Below are 19,676 nucleotides of genomic sequence, written 5' to 3'. Positions count from 1 at the left end.
ATTTTTTTCTTTTTCATAAAAGTATTAATAATATTAAACTAAATAATTTATATAATGTGAGAGAGATAAGAATTGAAGAACGATGTGTCACTATGGCGGTTTTTTATAATTTCTTGGTGAGAAAAAAAATGTAAAGTTTTGTGTTGTGTTACTTGTGTATGTAATGATATTCAATATGATGTAACGATCTAAATTACTTTAACATTATCCAATAACTAATGATTCATATATATCTATTTAATATTTTTATAATTTGGATTTCAAGTTGCTCTTGTTGTTTGGTATTTTTGCCCAAACTTGCCAAATTTAATTGAAATTATTATTCAAACCAGCACCAAATTCAAAAGTATTTTGCTTGAGCCTTAAAAAAATTCAAGTTAAGCTTGGGTTGCTTAGGTTGAAACCCCGCAAGCTTGACCTCTATAATTTTCCATTATTTTATAGTCTAGATGAAACTCCTGAAAATAGAGTCTGTTTTTGAGTGTGTAAATAATACATGCATTTTGGTGGTGCAGAATAGTATAGGGGCCACATTACTTCTTAGATATGGGATTCACATAAACTAATTATGTTTTGTGTATTATTCACAGAAAAAAGGTGTGTCAACAATTCATTTTTCCTAAATTTGTAATTACAATTTATATTAATCACACAATAAAAAGGTGTGAACAATTTTATTTTTTGCCAAAACATGATTACAGGTCCGATTGCATTTACTAATATAGAGCTAGTAGCCTAGTGCTATGGTGTATCATTGACATAAAGAATTACAGACAATGTATTTATGATATTTATCACATTAATTACGTATGCAGATTTTATCATTAGAGAACACGTGAGTCTGTACAAATGTTGATTGATACATCATTATATGTGTATATATAATGATCAAAAAACACGAGACTTATTACATTGCACATTCGATAATAAGTTAAGCAGTAAAATATATAAAAAATACAAAATAGAACTCTTTTAAAAAGAGCCTACATATAAAGAAAAATCGATCTCCATGAAAAAATGAAATCTCTTTCCAGAGAGACATTATTGCAACACAAAAAAATAAAGTAAAAACAAAAAAATTAAAATATCAACACAACAATTACTACCGAACAAATACTACTAATCACCCTCACAATCCGTTCATCATTGCAACAGTAGCTATGGGACCTTCATTACCGCTTCGACGTTATAAAATAAAACATTATGGATCTAAGACAGTCGCTTAACTTATAAAAACATGTTTATCAACATCAGATCTTAGTCAAGAATCAAATTGAGATTATACTGAATGTAATGTTGTAATAATTATTTATTTTTATCATCTTATTTTATTATCTAATATGTTAGTTTAGTTGTCAATCATATATTAGAGTTATATTTGAGTAGGGAGATTGAATACATTAATATTGTGTTGATAAGGATAATATCATACAATAATATGATAGATATAACTGGTATAATTATTTAATTTATCATTTAAATTATCATCACTACACTAATTTAAGGAAAATTGGTGAAAAGCCCATCCCAAAGGGGGTATAAGACAAATTGTGTCCTTTTAACCCCAACAAATAAGAGTTTGAGCGTAATGATCCAAAAGATTCATAAATAGATTTAGGATCCCAGTGCCCTTAATTTAATAGATTTCATAATTTATATATTTTTTTAATATAATAATGACAGCTCGCATAACAAATTAAATTTGATATAAAAATATAGGAAAAGATTATGGTACACGCCCTCTCAAATGGTGTGTACCATATGCATCTTGTAACTAAAAAAATGACATAATTTCATACTTTCTGAGTAAAAAAAAAAAAATCATAACCAAACACTACATGAGGTATTGCCAAAAATCTCATGAGTCATAACTAAAATGTTGTCTTAATTAAAAAAAGAAAATTGGCAATAACTAAAAATAAAAATTATATAACTATGAATGCATATGATATATCCCTTTCAAGGGGTTGTATAGTAGAATTTCCCAAAAATATAATTATTCTAAAGTTTATTGATTCATAGAATAACTACAAAAAGACAAATAGAATAAAGAAAAAATTACCTATGAATGGTACTATTAGAAAATTATTACATATTCTTGAAAAAAATTATAATTTTAATCATTAATATGTATAAAATTTATCATTTATTTATAATCTTTTTTTAAAAAATCTACACGGAATTAAAATTTCTCCTAAAATAAAAGTAAATGATAGAACCTATAGAGGGTCTGTAACGCCCTCAAAATACAATATAAGACAACCATTCATATAACCCATAAACATAAAAAGATATCTTATATTTTCATTCATCAGAGTCTTCCTTACAAAAGATATTATAGATTAGAAACAAAATAAATGCTCTACGAGCTTACAGTTTTCCAAGTTATCACTTGGTTACAGCAAAAAAAAGAGCTCTAACTCTATACATAGAAAGCCCTTGGCTTGAATATACATTTTACACAAAAAGAAAACAATGAAATGGAGTCTTCAACTCCTAGACCTCCCAAGCTAAGACCTTGGAGGCGACATGTCTCATGTACTTGAAAATGGTGTCCCAAATAGGGTGAGCCAAAACCCAGTAGAGATACGCTAAACAAAATATGAGAATAAACTAAAACATTAGCATCTGATAAATGTTTAACACATGCAAACCAACTTACACCATTTCCATAACTAGTCAACATTGACTTTCATATTTCAACCCGCTTTCATTTCTACTTCTAATTCAATTCATTGGCATGGTTCGTTTATCCAAACAATTCAAATGAGACTACAACTCATATAATAACACTTCTATCGTATAAAGCATTTATACACTTCAATTCATTTTCCATTTTACGGAACTACGTCCAAGGGAACCGGCACCCAAATATAAATAAGATTTCGAGACTTTTATCCTGGACACTCCGGCCAACTTAATTATCAATGGAGTCCATCCCCTATCTCCTCCCAAACATTGGAGTACATCCCCTATCTCCTCCCAAACAAGATACATATACAATGTATTTAAGCACGTTGACATATACAATGACCAAACAAATCACATATTCAATGTGTTAATCCAACCGTCATATTCAATGACTTAGTCCAATTAATTAGTTTCGGTTTACCTAATCATCATGCATTTTCTACAACAATCATGCTTTCCTCCACCGATAGCCCGAAACAGTTATATCTAAACAGATAAATAAATTTCTTCACAGATAATTTATCACATTTTCCATATGTGAGTGATTCATTATTCCAACTACACCATTTAATCACAATTTCCCCCAATCTCATAATTCTCAAACCAATTTCAAATGTATACTAAATAATTTATTTAATTCCAATTAAGGAAAATCTTCCCCTTTTCAAACGTCAACTCCCAAAACTCAATTTCATCAATTATATACAAATGAACCCAATCTCAAGACCTCACATACACAATGGAGCCCAAAAAAATGAAAACCCCTTTTTTACCATTTCCAAATTTAAGCCCTAACTTCACCTAAACTTCCTATTTATACAAATGACCAACATTTATATCAAAGCTCATAATAAAGAGTAGTCTATCCCTACCTCAGGTGTAGAAGCCCAAAAGAGAAGATCCAAGCACGAGATGAACTTTGAAAGTGTTGAAACCAACTTCTACTAGCATGAAAATGGAGATCTTGAGGAGCTCAAACTTTTTCTCAAAGGAAGGAGGGTGAGGAAATCACTAGATCTAGGTCAAAATGTAGAGAGAGAGGGTATTTTAGAGAGAGAAGCTCTCAACTTAGGGTTTTGGAAAGTTTTAGAGAGAGAAAGGACAGAAAAATGATTTAAAAAGTCACTTTCGCGATCTGATATACGTACTGTCCGCTCGAGCGAAGAGTTTGATGCTCGAGCGTCAGACACAAAAATTAGACCCGCTCGAGCGCAATGAAAGCCGCTCGAGCGCTAAGACACAACAGCAAGGCACTACCCGCTCGAGCGTAGAATACACTCGTCCAGTATTTTACAGACTTCGGGCAGTCACTTGAGCACCAGAGGGGCCGTTCGAGCGTAAGAAACTCCGCTCGAGCATAAAAAACACTTTTGCAGTATTTTTTTTTTTTTTTTTGCAGATGCACAAAGTGCTGAAAGATTGCAAACCCCGCTCGAGCGCAAAAGGACCCGCTTGAGTAGAAGACCAAAATTTTGGGCAACAAGGTCCTAGACTAATTAGCAACCAACCTGTTCTAAACACACCCAAGACATTCCAAAACTCAAATTCAAAGAGTAAATGATGGAAATAAGGTATAGATAACAACATGCAACCACAGAACCTGAGTCCAGAATACAATAAATGACGGGAAAAAACCTGGATCGCTATAGGGACAAAGTGGAGTTAGACTATTGTTAGGTTCCGTTTGTTTTCAGAGGTAGATTTGAGGGAATTAATAGTGAGAAGATTAATAGTGAGGGGATTGTTAGTGAGAGAATAGATAGTGAGGGGATTAAGTAAAATTCTATTTGTTTTGATAATAGTTGTTAGTGTGGGGGTTGTTAAATTATTTTTATGTAAAATAAAAGTAAAATAATAAAATAAATAATACCATGGTTTTTACACAACAAAAAAATATAAAAACATTAATGTTCAAAACGCCCAACATGTAATAATAATAATAATAATAATAATAATAATAATAATAATAATAATAATAATAATAATAATAAAAAATTGCACTTGGCCGGTTGATTGGGCAGACGTTTGACCGAATGATCGGTAACACCCTAAGCCGAACGGACCATTTTCTATTACCATCTCCCAGCTCAGACTCCTAATCTATTCACCCACGACCTTTCGTAGTTCGAAGGGGACTATGAATCCTGAGCTCAATTTGCAAAATAAACATGATATTATTTTACTGTTCCTCACTAACAGTTCACCCCGGACTGCTATAACCGGAAAGAAACAGGACCAAGTGATAATATGTATGTATGTGACGGGTGCATTAACAAGTGAGGAGAGAAAAAGTGAAAAGCAAGAGACTAGAAAAGAAACGAACAGGGAGACTGACACATTGTGCCTGCACATGTATTTATCTATTTAGATAAATTGTATTCACACTCTCTAGGTTTGCTTTTGATATAAATCCCTCCCTCGCATTTCAGAAATCACACTAAACCTCCTGTCAATTTTTTTCACTTAACAGAGTTGACAAAAAAAAAAGTGTAAGAACTGTAATACCCTCAATTGAAGATTTGATTTTACTATATTATCAACATGCCCAACCATCACATTTTCTACAATCTTCATCAAGAGCTTTGTTAGTTGACTTAAAGGTGAACTAACGGAGAGCAATTTGTAATGAAACTTTAAACTTTAGGAAAGTGATGTAATTTCCAGAATATGAGGGAGAATTTGTATTAGAGTCAAACCTTAAGGACTGTTGGTGTAATTTACCTTATTTATTTTTAAAATTTTATCAATAAATAATAGTGAGTTGAAATTGGGAAATTTTAGAATAAGACCCCCAAATGTGTTTATAATGATGTCGCAAAGAAGTAGAGCCCCACATGATTGAATGTATGACAAATCAAAATCGACACTCATCATCCCACATCATTATGGATGAAATTGTGAATAATTTATTAGAGGTCTCACATATTATTTGAAATTTTATAATGTACACACCTTTTTGTTTGTGTATCATATAATTAATTATGATTTTTATAATTTTTGGTTATAATTTATTGTAGTGGTGATTCTAATTTGATTATGACTCGTTATGGTGTTAGTTATTATTTATTGTGGTTTTTGCTTAAAAAATGATATACAAGTCGACTTTATAAACTAATTTTTTAGATCCAATGATATCTAAATGATATGATTAATTGATGATTAGGAAGAATACGAGAAATAGTATTGCATTAGATATTCTAATTGATTGCCACATCATTGGGCTTGAAAAGTGAATATAATATTGGGACTTAAAATGGCAATGCTCTTTTTATTTTCGTTATGACCAAAGAGATTTTGATTATGTCTGAAATAGCGTTTGGTTATAATTGGTAATTGTGACCCATTGTGAGTTTGGTTATAACGGGTAATTGTGACCCATTGTGAATTTGGTTATAACGTATTGTAATTATTATTTTTGTTAGGATTCAATTTTTTTTTTTAACTATGCCTTAAATAATATTTAATTATAACTTCTTGCGTCATGATTAAAAGTCATTTAATTATTCAGACCATAAATATAACACACCAAAGCATTGTAGAAAATACGATCAGCTGGTTAAAGAAAACTAAAAATTAAGGAACATGGCAAAGATTGGGATAAACTTCTCCTTTTGTGTGTGGCATTATCGCTTCTCAGGTTCGGGTATGGCAATAAGAAAGCTCCAAATTGACAAAAATGGCTACTCTGGCAAGGCATTAATGCTCTGTTCTTGTGCACAACACAACAATATAATATGGATATACATATCATGTGTACTCTCTCTTTCTCTCTCTCTCTCTCTTTCTCTCATATTGATATCCAAAGTAAATAACTTGATCTTCTATAAATAAAGGTGACCATCTTGTTAGTTTCATATAATTCTTGTATTTTTCTCTGTCATTCTTTGCCTTGTTCTTCTTCCTCTCAACATGGCATCCACTGTTAGCCTTTTGTTGCTCTGTGTTTGTTCCTACTTTATCTTCGTCTATGACGCACAAGCAACTATCCTGCTCGTTCTGGCACTGTATATCTTTGGAGATTCGATCGTTGATGGTGGGAACATGTATACTAGTAGAACACCTTATGGAATTGACTTAAACACCACAGCACTAATACGCTGGACCAATGGCGAGACCATTGTTGATTTTGTTGGTAAATTGGATTACCTATGGCCTCAGACAGATTACAGAGAATTTATGATAAGGGGGCATAAGCGGAAGCAAATAAGTTAACAGAACGTCCATTGAGCAGTGCTTATACGCTTGAATTTAGGCATCATGCCATATACTGAAAGTTTGCATACATAGTTCATACATACAAAGACGATTCATGTAGATATATATAAGGCATCAGCAACTTAAAGTTATATGCTCACAAAGTGTCCAAACAAAAATCACCAAAAGACTTAACAAAATTAGTCATCATAGAAGATCCCCAAAAAGACAAATGGCTCCATTTTGGAGGCTTATCAAAGCAGGTCCACCAAAAATGACTCCTAAAGTTGACCTAGGGCTGGTCTCCAAATTGATGGCCTATATATATATAAATACGGAGTGAACGAGACTCAGTGAGTAATAATAATGTAAGGAGGTTAAAATGAATGAGCATATTTCTTGAGAAATATAGATGTATAACTTATACATTTATTATTCATGATCACATTCCAGAATAGCCTCGGGCCCACATAAGATGAAATGGCCTTGGGCCCAGGAAAATATGGAACGACCTTAGGGCCAACGTAGTAACCACTATTCTGAACAACCTCTGGTCCAAACATTTCTTATCATAGAGTAGATGGATCATTGACATGTCTCCATCTCCCATATAGAACGGAACAACTTTGGGCCCACAATTCATAAGCAATCCATATTAAACATAATGGCCTCGAACCCATCATATATAACAGTAATAGAATGACCTCGAGTCCATTTCATATGCCATGGTGGTCAAATGATCAATCATCTCAAACAAAACACAACTTGTATAAAGCATGTCATTCACCATCAAAAATACATAAGTCATAACATATCGTTACACTACTATTACTCATAGTGACTTTGGTCATGCAGTGGTCCTTTCTGGGAGTGACCTGCGCATTACACACATACAAACTTGATAAGTAATTCATTCTTTTCTTAGCCTCTTTTCTTAACCTTTCCTTGATTTAATCATTTTTCCATTTCATTCAGTTTTTATTTATCTTCAAGCAGTTCGGAGGGTTTAAACACGCTCCTTAACAGATTTAGAGGGTAAAAAAGGTGAATGAAGTTTAACAGTTTTTCCCCTATTTTCCACACGTGTGGAAGACCCCCACCACACGTGCGGAAGGTGCCGCATGTGCCTTTATTTTAGAACCGATGCTCTGGATTGCCCTATTTTCTGGGCGTGCATCTATGAGACCCGCACGTGCGGTTCTTGCCCTGTTTGTGCAGGTTGAAGATTATTCAATATTCAAGTACCCAAACTCATATCTAAGGTTCAACTCAAGAAAATTCACTTGAAAAACATGATATATGAACATACTAAGAATGACATTCAAGCTCAATTAGATCATAACTTACTTTTATCCCAAATAGAAAACCCTAACTTCCATAGTTGCTTCATTTTCTTTATCTTTTCATGTTGTAAATGCTTGCATATGCTTTCATGAGTTCAAATCATACAAAGTCTCAAGATTAGAAAGCAATTTCTCACAATCTAACTCAAGACAAACACAAAATAAAATAATCAACCCTTTAATTTGACAAACCCAAGGATTCCGTGTTCATTTTCATGAGATTTGTTCAATTAAGATCATAATCCAAAAACCCTAAATTTTATGTCAAAGCTTCATCTTAAGTCTTGATTTTAACCAATTGAAGAAATATTTAAAGTATTTTAGTTGATTTACACTTACCTTGAGCTAATTCTTTGAATTCCCTTTTTCAATTTCTTCAGTCTCCAAGCTTTAGGTTGAAATTCCTCTTTTCTCTCTCTTGTGTTCCTCTAGCTCTCCTCCAGGATATATATTTTTTTGTTGCAGTCTAAGTTTTAACACTAAAGCTCATTTATATATATCCCTTGTCCAACTAAGGATCAGTTTATTTGAGCCTAACATAAGCTTAATTAAGGGTTTAGCCTAATTAAATCCAATTAATTCTTTATGATCAAATTTTTACAAAACTTCATATTATATTCTAAAAACCATGCTAATCACAACTATGTGGTCAGTTTTAGTTTCTGAAGTCTCTCAGGTTTTCAATTTTTAGTCCGAAGGTTATAATTCCAACAGATTTTTCTACAATCGACAGATATAGTTCCATAATCATGTAATTCACGTAATTAAACATGTAATTTCACATCAAGCATATAATCACACATATAATTAAAGACTTAAAGCATATGAGAGGGTCGGGTTGTCACAGTCTTCCCCCTTTAGCAAGTTTGGTCCCTCAAACTTGTTTTACCTCAAGTCAAAAATAACTCTGAATACCGTTGTTTCATTTCTTTTTCTCATTTCCTAGTAGATTCTTTCCCGTAGTGTTCCTACCATTCAACTTTTACCATCAAAATTGTCTTGTTCCATAGGTGTTTCACTTGTCGATCCAAAATTTGAATAGGTTTCTCTTCATAGATCATGTTGTTATCCAAAGCAATCTGATGGCAGTCTATAATATAGGATGAATCTTGGAGGTAACCTCATAACATTGATACATGAAACACGTTATGTATTTGTTCCATACTTGGTGGTAGAGCAATACGATAAGCAACTGGACCTACTCTTTCCAGAATTTAAACGGACCTACATATCAGGGTGCTAATTTCCCTTTCTTGCCAAATCTTTTTTGCCCTTTCATCGGGGGTGACTTTAACACCAACCTCAAATTCTAAATCCCTTATTCTGTGATCCGCATAACTCTTGTGCCAACTTTGCGCAGTTTTCAATTTTTGCTGAATGATCTTAATTTTCTAAGTCGTCAATTGTACAATTTCAAGCCCAAACAATGATCTATCGCCAACTTCGGTCCAACACATTGGGAAGCGACATCTTCTTCCGTATAAAGCTTATATGGTGCCATTCATATGCTTGAGTGGAAACTATTGTTGTATGCAAACTCTACAAATGGTAGATAAGTTTCCCAGCTCCCCTGGAAGTCCAAGACACGCATCCGAAGCATATCCTCCACTGTTTGTATTGTTCTCTCTGATTAGCCATCAGTTTGTGTGTGGAATGTCGTACTAAACCTCAACTCTGTTCCCATTGCATCTTTTAAGCTTTGCCAAAATCTTGACACAAATTTCGAATCTTTATCGGATACAATTGAAACTAGAACACCATGTAATCGAACAATTTCATTTATATACACAGTAGCAAGTTTATCAGCATTATATTGAGTTTTCACGGATAGGAAGTGAGCAGATTTAGTTATTCTATCAATAATAACCCATTTGGAGTTCATACCTTGGGGTGTTTGGGGAAAGACAACAATAAAATCCATAGTCATGTGTTCCCACTTCCACTCCGGGATTGGGAGATGTTGAAGAAAACCCGTTGGTTTTTGGTGTTCCGCTTTTACTTGTTGACATTGTAAACATTCTGAAACAAACTCTACAATTTCTTCCTTCATATTTGGCCACCAAAAAGTTTGCTTGAGATCTTGGTACATTTTAGTGTTAGCGGGATGCAATGAAAATTTAGATTTATGCGCTTCCTCCACAATTCTTCTTTTAATTTCTGGAACATTTGGGACACACAACCCGTGTTTAAATTTCAACACTGAATTTTCAAGGGTTCACCCAGGCCTTGGCTTTGTTTCTATGTTATCCCAAATTTTCTTAAGAAACTTATCTTTCATTTGCCTTTGCTTGATTTCTTCAATAATTGCTGGTTGAGCTAACATTGCCGCTAACACTCCGCCTTGTTCACGTAGCACAATTTCCATTTCCATTCTTTCCAACTCAAGTAACAACTCTTTTCGCCCTGTGAGCAAACTTTTTCAAATTCCCCATAACCTTTCTGCTAAGAGCATCTGCAACTGTATTAGCTTTGCTGGGGTGGTAGTGGATTTGCAGGTCATAATCCTTAATGAGTTCTAACCACCGTCTTTGTCACATATTTAACTCCTTTTGAGTGAAGACATACTTTAGACTTTTATGGTCGGTGTAGACCTCACATGTTGTACCATACAAATAATGTCGCCACAAAGCAAATACCACTGCAGGTAGCTCCAAGTCATATGTGGAATAATTCTTTTCATGGGCTTCAATTAACGAGAAGCATATGCAATGACCCTTCCATTCTGCATAAGTACACATCATAATCCTTTGTAAGAGGCATCATTGTAAATAACAAACCCCTATATACCAGACGGTAGGCAGATTTCCTTTGTTCTGTCCACTCAAATACAACACATTTTTAGGTCAATTGGGTAAGCGGCACTGCAATCTTGGAAAAGTCTTTAACAAATCTCTGGTAGTATCTTGCTAAACCCAAGAAGCTACGCACCTCTGTCACATTCATAGGGTTTGACCAATTCACAATGGCTTCTATCTTGTGTGGGTCAACAGAAACACCCTCCTTATTAAGTACATGCCCCAAAAACACCACTTTCTGCAACCAAAATTCATATTTCTTCAATTTTGCATATAATTTCTTATATCTAAGTGTTTGAAGAATTAATCACAAATGGTTCTCATGAGCTTCAGTGTTTTTCAAATAAATGAGTGTATCATCAATAAATACAACTACAAATTCATCCAAGTACGGTGTAAAAACACAGTTCATTAAATCCATGAAGGTCGCCGATGCATTAGTAACCCCGAATGGCATAACCAAAAATTCATAATGCCCGTACCTGGTCCCAAAAGCAGTCTTCTCAATGTCTTCGACTCTTACCTTTAATTGATGATACCCAGATCTCAAATCTATCTTTGAAAAGACTTGCGCACCTTGCAGTTGATCAAATAAATCGTCAATCCTAGGCAAGGGATACTTATTCTTTACAGTTACTTTATTGAGCTCCCGATAGTCAATACATAATCATAGTGTCCCATCATTCTTTTTTACAAAAAGAACTGGTGCACTCCAACGCGAGGTACTCGGTCGAATGAACCCTTTATCAAATTCTTGCAACTGTACCTTTAATTCTTTCATTTCAACCGGTGACATTCTATAAGGAGTTTTTGAAATTGGTTGAGTTCCCGGCACTATATCAATTACAAATTCAATTTCACGATCCACCAACTTTCCTGGCAACTCCTCTGGGAAAACATCCGAAAATTCACGGACAATTGGAATGTTATGAACACATACATCTATTGGTTGTCCATTAAGAATGCTACACAAATACCCCTGACAACCCTTTTGTAATAAGTTACACGCTTCCATGGCTGAGATCAAGTAAGGTGGAGGAATTACCTCCTGTCCTGTCAAAATAAATTCAGATTGTTTCGGAGGTCAAAAAACAACTTACTTAGACATACAATCAATAGTCGAATAGTATTTACTTAGCCAATCCATTCCCAAAATTATATCAAAATAATCCATATCAAGAGCCATCAAATTAGCATAATTGAACATCCCAATCAAGATCTCACATGTAGGATAAATAGAAACACATAACTTGGAGCCCCTATATGGTGAAGATACATAACACATAATGCAATGATTCCATAGGTCTATTCAAATTACTAGCAAATGTTTTTGAAACAAATGATTGGGTAAAACCCGAATCAAATAGCACACGAGCAGGGTGACCATTGATAGAGAATGTACCTGATACCACAGCCTCCGTATTCTGCACATCACCAGGAATCAGGGCAAAAACTCTTCCATGTCTAACATTCTTTCTGGTACTGGTAGGTTTTGTAGCAATCTTTGTTGTTGGTGTTGGAGTTAAGCTGGCTGAACTTGTAATGGTTCTATTCACATTTTGTCATTCTCTCTGAGGACAATCCCTCACTAAGTGGCCCATTTTTCCACACTTAAAGCAAGCCCCAGTTACCCGATAACAAATCCCGCGGCATCTTTTCCCACATTCTGGACAAATTGGCGCCGAGTCACGAGTAGAGGTGGAAATACTAGAGGTCCCCAAATTCAGTTTCTTATTCTATGATGACACCGTTCCACTTTGTACTTGCATACTTTGCCTCTTTCCTTTCCACTCAGAAATTTGAGTTTGAGCAGCTATATTACCTTCAGCCATTATCGCCCTTTTCCAACACATCGACATATTTAGGTAATTTTAATACAGTGATCCGATTGAGAATGGTGTTTCGGAGTCCTCCGTCAAATTTTCTTGCTTTTTTGTAGTTCGTATCCACCATGTGGTGCGAAACGGGAAAGTTCTACGAATTGTGCTTCATACTCTGCTACAGTTTTGTTTTCTTGCTTCAAATTCTTAGACTCTGTCACTTTCCTGTCTCGTATACACTGTGGGAAATAGTTTTCATAGAAAAACTCCAAAAATCGAGTCCAATTCAATTCTTGTTGTTCATTTCTAGTGAGCATCCACCATCTCTGTGCTTCATGCCTCAGTACATGGAAAGACCTCAACAATTTCTCTATACCCAACACCCATCCCTCTGCTTTCATCAGGTCAATTCTCCCTTTGAACAATGGCGGTTTCATCTTCTTAAACTCTTTCGTGAGTGCAATTGTTCGGTCTTCAGCTTGGTGGTCTTGCACCACTAGTGGTGGTATAGGCATTGGTGGCGGTGGTGGTTGCTGTTGTTGTTGTTGTTGATGTCTCATAGCTTCTACCATGTCCATTATCATTCTTTCCAACCTATCAAGTCGTGTGGAGGTAGACTTCTCCACTTCATTCGCCCTCGTCCTCACCATGATCTATATAATAGAAAATTATACACACACAAGGAAAATATTCACAAGTACATATATTGGCAACATGCCTCATATCATTTTCCATGTCACTTCCATATCATATGCAGGCATCATGAATTACGATTGCAACTTAAAACTTTTCTAGACTCCTTATTGCTCAATGGGACCAGTGTGTGAGGTATTAACTCATGCACTGATACCAAACTGTCACGACCCAAACCCGTCCCTAAAAATTTAGACCATGACTGGCCAGTAACCTCTTGATTACCTACAACCTCAAATAGATTACCGAGAATTCATAATTATGGGGCCTATCACACCCCCAAAATATAACCATAAATTTAACCAAAATAAATATATTTAACTGCATGAGTCAGGATGTAATGTCCTTTCATCCCATAAGATTAATAGTACAAAAGAGTTCAACATAAAAAAAAATGCCCTATGGGCTTACACCGTTCCAAGTCTTGGCTTGGTTACAACAAAAGTAAGACAAGCTCATACAATTAAAGCCCTAGGCTATACAAAAATGAAACAAAACAAAGAAACTCTTGCTTCCTGAAAGCCCCTCCAATGTTATTTTCTTGGTGGGGGCATGCCATCAATGCCTAAAAATGTTTTTCCTCCAATAGAGTGAGCCACAGCGCAGCAGAAATAATCTAACACAATATATGAGGTTTAACAAAGATTTAAGTACAATGTGCATATACAATGCCAAGGATAAAACATTCACATTTTTATATAGTTATAGAATACCAAGTCCATATTTCATTTCATTTTCCTTCAATTCATTTCAATACGTGAGTCAATTTCATTATTTTTCAATAACCCAAATGAGACTACAACTCAATGGTTCTACAATCACACCATTAACACACAAACACTTCAATCTGTCATTTTACGAAAATTTCGTCCACGGGATCGACACCCATATATAAGTTTTGGGACTTTCACCCACGACACTCCGACCAACTTAATTATAATGGAGTCTATCCCCTTTCTCCTCCCAAACAATCACACATATACAATGTATTTAAAAACATAATCACACGTGGAGTACATCCCATTTCTTCTCCCAAACAATCATACATATACAATGTATATAAAACATGATCATATTCAATGATAATCAACCATGATTAGTTTTAATTCACCTAATCCTCATGCAATTTCAACAACAATCATAGTTATTCTCCACCGATAGCCCAATACAGTTATTTCTAAATAAATATTCAATCTCAAGATAGATAATTTATTGAAAATTTCTAAAGATGAGACGTATCATCTACTGAATTCCATCATGTTTTTCAACACTCGTCCAATTTCATGTTTACAACACCAATTTCATTTATTTGTACAAAATAAATACCACAATCATTTTAGGGCAAACCCCCTCTCTTCCCAACTCTCAACCAAGTCCCAAAATCAAGAGTTTTGTCACCGTACAACATCATTTTCAAACCCCACAATCTTTTATCTCTCACTCACTGTAGACCGCCTGAACTTCCTCTGTACGCCCCCTTTTTGGAGAGGGCGCAAATTAGGTCCATGCTACTACAGTTCAAACTCCTGTCACGGTTCTGAATCTAATCTCACAAAGTGCAATGTAAGACTGATAAACACCAAAGAAGTCCAATTCGGCAAATCATTTTGGAAAATTGATTTTGAATCAAATAATGCCAAAACTGGACTGCTTTGCCATATTACAAAGTCGCCACCTAAATATTTTATTTTTGAAAAATTTAGGAAACCCTGACTCATGCCAAAAGCCACGTGTCCGTCATCGCAAAAGTTGCCTCGGCTCGGAAACTTGGGTACGAGAGGGAAAGGTCCAAAAATGAGCACATCCACTCTCCCGATCAAAGGATCGGCCTCTACTAAGCAAGATATGTTGTTTTATAAACACATGTGTTCTTATCCAATTATTAGCTAACTTTACTATGTGATGCGCACAAAATACAAGTATAGACTCAATCACGAGAATTGGAACAAAACAACTCATGTTTGTTTTTGAAAATGGTTTGAAAGTGCTACTCGCAAGTAAGCTAAAGCCCGGATTTGTCACCCTCAAGTGGGCTTAGAAAACATGATGATTTGCCACCCTCAAGTAGGCTTAAAACTCACAATCGATGAATTGTTCCAACTCAGGTAATCAAGCCTTCATCCACAGGCATTCAAGTAGTTAAACACTTAAACAAATAGCCTCATGGCAAGCATACTATCATGGCAACACTCACAATCATGCAAGTATGCTAAAGTGTAAAGACTTACAGTGTACTCCAAGCCAAAACAAAAGCTAGTTAGAAATAATACATGATCCCTAACTATGTTAGCAATGCCTAATGCAACGCATGCAATATGCAATTAATAGGCTCGGCTATCTAAGATAGAATATGAATGCAACAATTTGATACATGTTTTGAAACACGTATTCAAGTAAGTGTATTGAAATACGATGCAATTTGAATGATGCGCCGAGCCCGGTGCATGCAAGACAAATGAATGATGCACGCATGCAAAGCATAAGGTATGCTAATCGAAAAATGCCCTAAAACTAACCATCGAAAACGGTTAAGTAAAAGGGAGAAAGAAGTAGGGTTGGGAGACATGCACACACACACACGCACCCTTATTACAACATTATGCCCTCTCGACGGAGGGTCCGAATGAGAGCTAAGCTAATCTAAGCTAAACTACTTTACTAATCTAATTAAACTAATTAGACTAATTATTACACAATCAAATTGAATAACTAGCAAACACTAAGCTAATTATTACAACACTTTAACTAATTAACAAATTAGCTAATCAAATTACAAATTCAAGCTAACTAACAAGTAAGATTTAAACTTATACTGCCTCAGCTCTGTTTGAAGAAGTTGAACATGCATGCCTCGATTTTCGTTCCGAAAAGCTCTCCGATTTGCTCTTTAGAGGCTCTATTTGCAGGGTGTCTTCGAGAACTTTCTGCTAAAACTTACCAAAACAATGCTGGGGAGTGCACCAGTGGCCTGCCGGCCATGAATGGTGGTTGCCGACCCTCTGCCGGCCAAAAGTGTGCCTCTGTCGGCCAAGGATGTAAGGTTGTCGGCCAACAATGAAAGGGTGCCGGCCACTGGTGTGCTGTGACACCAAACTTCAACAGAGCACAAAACAGAGAAAAAAGGAGGTTCTCCCAAGGACATGTTTGTACTATGCCGCTCCTTATCATCTCAAAACATCAAATGAGTGGCACCATTGGGTCTAAAGCCACCAATCAAGCATTTCAATGCATGATGGTCAAGGATCCAACTTGCACAAATTCAATGAATGCACAAAACAAAGACACAAGTCCATTACCTCATCATGAAAGATCAAAGGCAATGGAGACAAAGAAGATTGGCTCATTTCATCACTTCAAGTATGAAATAAACCAATCTTCCTTGTGTTTAATATAACGTCCGATTGAACACAATGCAATGCACACATAACGTGCTTATATTGGCATGTTTTACTTGATTCAATTCTTATTTACACATTTTAAGTTACCAAACCATCCCTTGTCCCTACCTTGTTCTTACCACTTACCTCCACTTTGCCAAGGGATTGGCCTTCTTCCACTGCAGCCTGTCCCAAGATTGGGGAGCCTTTTGACATGAAACCCCTGGTATGTGATGTGGTCGATGATGGAGCCAATATCCCAAAGGCTAAATCTGCCACAGTTCTCTGAAGATCTTTAATCATTCTCATTAGCTTAGAAGTAGTGGGTTCACGGGTTTGAGATGATTGGGGTTCGGGTGCATCCATCATGCACAATTTCGTGCTTTCTGGAATGAACACCTCAGGCTTGGGTAGATGGGCCGGGGCGATGTATATGCTGGGGTTGTAGGTGGATGGCAGTGTATGGATTAGATTGAGGTGTGGATGTGACGGGTCAGTACTAACCTAAGATCCTTTTGGTGGAGCTATGGTTTTTTCGTCAATAAGATCCTGAATCTTATGACAGAGGCGGATGCAACGGTTTGTATCATGACCGTGTTGTTAATGATAGGCATAGTATTTAGCTGGGTCATATCTTGGTGGAAGAGGATTTGGAAGGGATTGAGGTTCTAGGAACTCTAGGTACCCTTCTTCTCACAGCTTTTTCAAAACTTGAGAGAGACTCATGTAAAGAGGATTGAACTTTCGGGCTTGGGGCTGATTTGAAGTGGTTGGTGTAGACCGCTGAGAACTCCACTCCGCATGCGAGGGTGCGAATTGTAGTTCTTAGCTACTATAGTTCGGACTCTTGTCACGGTTCTGAATCTAATCTCACAAAATGCAATGTAAGACTGATAAATCAACAAAGAGTCCAAATCCGGCAAATCGTTTTGGAAAATCGATTTTAATCAAGAAGTGCCAAACATGGACTGCTTTGCCAGATTTCAGAGTCGCCACCTAAATATTTTGTTTTGGAAAATTTAGGAAACCCTGACTCGTGCCTAAGGCCACGTGTCTGTCATCACCAAAGTTGCCTCGGCTTGGGAACTTGGGTACAAGAGGGGAAGGTCATGCAATGAGCACCCCCGCTCGCCAGATCAAAAGATCGGCCTTTACTAACATGATATGTTGTTTTTGAAAACACATGTGTTCTTATTCCGGTTTATTAGCTACCTTACTATGTGATGTGCACAACATACAAGTATAGACTCAATCACGCAGATTGGAACAAAACAACTCATGTTTATTTTTTAAAGTGGTTTGAAGTTGCTATTCGCAAGTAGGCTAAGACGCGGATTTGCCACCCTCAAGTGGGCTTAGAAAACATGATTTTGCCACTTCAAGTATGCTTAAAACTCATAATCATCGAGTTGTTTCAATTCAAGCAATCAAGTCTCCACCCATAGGCATTCAAGCAGTTATAGCAATTAAACACATAGCCTCATGGCAAGCATGCTAAACATGGCAACACTTACACGCATGCAAGGATGCTAAAGCATAAACACTTACAGTGTACTCCGAGCCAAAACAAAAGCTGGTTAGTAATCAATGCATGATCCTAGCTATGTTAAGAATGCCTAATGAAACACATGCAAAATGTAACTAAGATAGGCTCGGCTATTCTAAGATGTCATGTGAATGCAACTAGATAACATGTATTCAAATTGGTATTGAAATAGAATGCAGTTAGTATGATGCTCCGAGCCCAGTGCATGCAAGACAGATGAGTGATGCAAACATGCAAGCATAAGGATGCTAATTGAAACATGCCCTAAAACTAACCATCGAAAGCTGGTAAATAAAAGGGAGAAAGAAATGGAGGTTGGAAGACATGCATCACATACACGCACACTTATTACAACAGTTGTGCCCTCTCGACGGAGGGTCCGAACAATAAGCTAACTAGCTAATCTAAGCTAATTAAACTAATTATTACAAAACGAAACTAATTAACTAATCCTAGTTAACTAATTAGGTATAAAACGAAGCTAATTAACTAACAAGTTAACTAACTAGTTATTACAAATGCAAATGAATAGCGAAGTGCATTAACTACTTAATTATAGAACCAAAGCATTAGCTAGCTAAGCAAAGCCACTAAGTCAAGCAGTAAAGAGATGTCCTCGGGGTGAAGAGTGCATGCATGCTCGGTCGCCTCATTCGGAAATCCGTCGCGATGCCCCAACTTGCCTCTGTTTGCATTTATTCTCAGAACACTACACAAACCTCCAGATAGCTTCTATACCACCTTGGGAACCTCCAGGAGCATTGCCGACCACTTATTGGTGGTGTAGACCACCTTCCGACCACTTACCTTTGCTGCAGACCAGAAAAAGTGGTCGGCCAACCACTTTTACTGGTCTGCCGACTAGAAAATTCTGCGCACTTCCAGTTTGCTGCAACAAAGAACAAGAAGGGGCATAGCAATGTATTTGCAAGATATGCGTGCACAACCACTCTCCCTATCATTTCATGAGCTTCAAGGGAGTGCGGTTCTCGACTCTCGGGCCACCAACCGAGCATCGCAATGCATGATGGCCGAGAAGCCAAGATTGCACAATCGATGTGAGTGAATGCACAAAGAAAACATAAGGGCCTTAACCTCTATCATGCATGATCAAGAGGGTCGGCGACCGAGAAATGAGGCGTGTTTCATCACTTCAAGTATGAAACATCCCTCATTTCTCGTGTTTGAATTAACACCCAATCCAAACACAATGCAAT

At 36.2% G+C, this 19,676-nt stretch overlaps 1 long non-coding RNA gene across 2 annotated transcripts in view; it reads right to left on the bottom strand.

Annotated features, from left to right (window-relative positions):
• The window catches only part of LOC114281263 (uncharacterized), an 89,590-nt gene that overhangs the window by 6,302 nt on the left and 63,612 nt on the right, over positions 1 to 19,676 (bottom strand). Inside the window, exon 4 of one of the 2 annotated variants that reach the window (XR_014344070.1) lies at positions 13,830 to 14,152. The exons of the other annotated variant lie outside the window; for it this stretch is intronic. This is a non-coding gene — a long non-coding RNA (uncharacterized LOC114281263). Of the gene's footprint in view, positions 1 to 13,829; positions 14,153 to 19,676 lie in introns of those variants that run through there. 2 annotated transcript variants of the gene reach the window in all.

Source organism: Camellia sinensis, chromosome 11 (genome assembly GCF_055761805.1).
Source record: "Camellia sinensis isolate YWXY chromosome 11, ASM5576180v1, whole genome shotgun sequence".
NCBI lineage: Eukaryota > Viridiplantae > Streptophyta > Magnoliopsida > Ericales > Theaceae > Camellia > Camellia sinensis.
This window is presented reverse-complemented; position numbering and strand designations above follow the sequence as displayed.